Source organism: Propithecus coquereli, unplaced genomic scaffold (genome assembly GCF_000956105.1).
Source record: "Propithecus coquereli isolate 6110/MARCELLA unplaced genomic scaffold, Pcoq_1.0 Scaffold206, whole genome shotgun sequence".
Lineage (NCBI taxonomy): Eukaryota > Metazoa > Chordata > Mammalia > Primates > Indriidae > Propithecus > Propithecus coquereli.
The window spans coordinates 4,062,693-4,064,655 of NW_012145634.1; the positions used below are offsets into that span (position 1 = coordinate 4,062,693).

At 46.0% G+C, this 1,963-nt stretch overlaps 1 protein-coding gene across 1 annotated transcript in view; it reads right to left on the minus strand.

Moving 5' to 3' along the window:
* Nucleotides 1-1,963, minus strand: part of SEZ6L (seizure related 6 homolog (mouse)-like) — a gene marked incomplete at its 5' end in the record, with an annotated part of 76,714 nt that overhangs the window by 14,384 nt on the left and 60,367 nt on the right. The window lies entirely within an intron of this gene.

A 1,963-nucleotide genomic window follows, 5' to 3' on the forward strand; every position in this document is an offset into this window, starting at 1 on the left:
CCCAATGGCATGAATTCCCCTGTCCTTGGACCTCTGTTCTGTAACCTGCATAGACATCCATCCCTTGATTACAGTTTTAGAATCTTTTCTGGTATTGTTTGGTTCTCAACCTCCTCTTTGAGTCCAGAATCAAATCACCAGGCCTCCCTTAAATCAATCGTGCAGGTCCCCCCAAGGCACTCACTTTATGTTCAAGCCAGGAATCCCACTGCCCATCACAATGCCCAATTCATAGGAAGCATTCATTGATTCAGTCCACAAATGTTTATTGAGCAATTATTATGTGCCAGCACATTGGTAGCACTGAGGACACAGAGGCGAATAATACAGATATAACCTCTGGCCCCATCGAACTAGTGGTTTGAGGAACACAGTATAATAGAGGTCCCAGCTGGAACTTTTTTCTCTGTGAATATGATATATTTAGCTAGTGTAATATAAATAAAAAATTAGTTACTGAGCTTTTTCAAATCAGGATATTTCATGTAATGATCTAGATTTCTGGCTTCTTTTGAGACACTGGAAGATTGGGCCATCCTGGGCTCACATAGTCACATGGCAATGATCGGTTGGAGTTGAGTAGTGGCTGTCCCCCTTAGACCAGGAATGTACTTTATTTTAGCCACAATCCCTACCACTCCCTATTGCTTTTCACATAGTACTTGCCTGGCCCAGTAAGCATTTAAATGTATCACCTTTCCAATGAAAAAATGAATGAATCAGTTAATGAATATGTTTTAGTATTAGTAATTGCCACTAATAAAAATGTGGGCTTTGGTTTCCTCCAATGGATGGGTCAGTAGGAACCTGCCTCCTGCTCTTGGGATTGAAGGATTTTCCTGTATACTTCAATAGCAGTCTTCATTCGGACTTAAGAACTCTTTTCTTCCCACCCTTGAAATCCAACCAGCCTAGAAGTTACCCTGTGGAAAGGAACTTTCCAGGTCACTGTATCTTCTATGACAACAGAGATATGCTCTGGCGGGCGCTCATGCATTTATTCAGAAAATAGCTCACGAGTGCTTACTGCATGCACAGCAATGCATCCGGCAGAGGGTCAGGAGGCGAATCAGACACCACTCCCGCCCTCCAGAGCTCATGGCCTGGTGCTCTAAGGGGCCAAGAGAATGTGTAAACAGGCAATTTAATTAAAAATGGCAGGTGCTACAGAGAAACTCAGAGGACCCCGGGTGCCTGGAGGGGGCCCCTAATGTAGCCGAGGGGAGGGGCTGTTAGAATAGTTGAGCAAGACAGGCAGAGATGTTGAGTATAGTTCCCTTCGCCTGCGACTCCCAGATGAGGCTCCAAGTGGCTCAGCTGATACTTGGCCAAGCCTAATCCTTCCATTTAATGAAGGTCATCTGTATACTTGAAGTTCGCCCCCTGGCACGCCAGATCAGCCTGGACAATCGCCAAGGCTTCTGTGTCTGACCCCAGAATCAAATCACCAGGCCTCCCTTAAATCAATCGTGCAGGTCCCCCCGCCCAAGGCAGCACCCTGTTACGTGTTCCTGGAGGAGACCTACCAGGGCTGGCGGGGAATGATTAAGCCGTGAAGTGTGTCTGGGGATGAATGGGCTGTAGGAAGGGAAGCATTTCACTTTTATCTTTTCCAGCCTATGTTTTGATAAGTGGTTTTTTTAAGCAGGGTGGGCTTATATTCCTTTAGAATAGACACGGATGGCATTGTAAACAGAACCCAGTGCTGATGGTGTTTGAATGCTTTCTCTGGTAATATTCTGGAAAAGTCTTTGGTCCTCAGCCTGGCTGAGCTCACTGCTGTGCTCCTGGCAGCCTGGTACCTAGTTAGGTGCCCGATACATGTTTCTCGAAAGATCTTACATCATTTCGATGAAAGGAAGGTTACAGAGTAGACGTGCTTGGGCTCAAGTGTCCAAGGGCTCAGGATTCATATCCTGGTTGTATGTCTGCCAGCATAACTGACCTCTCTAAGCCTCAACTT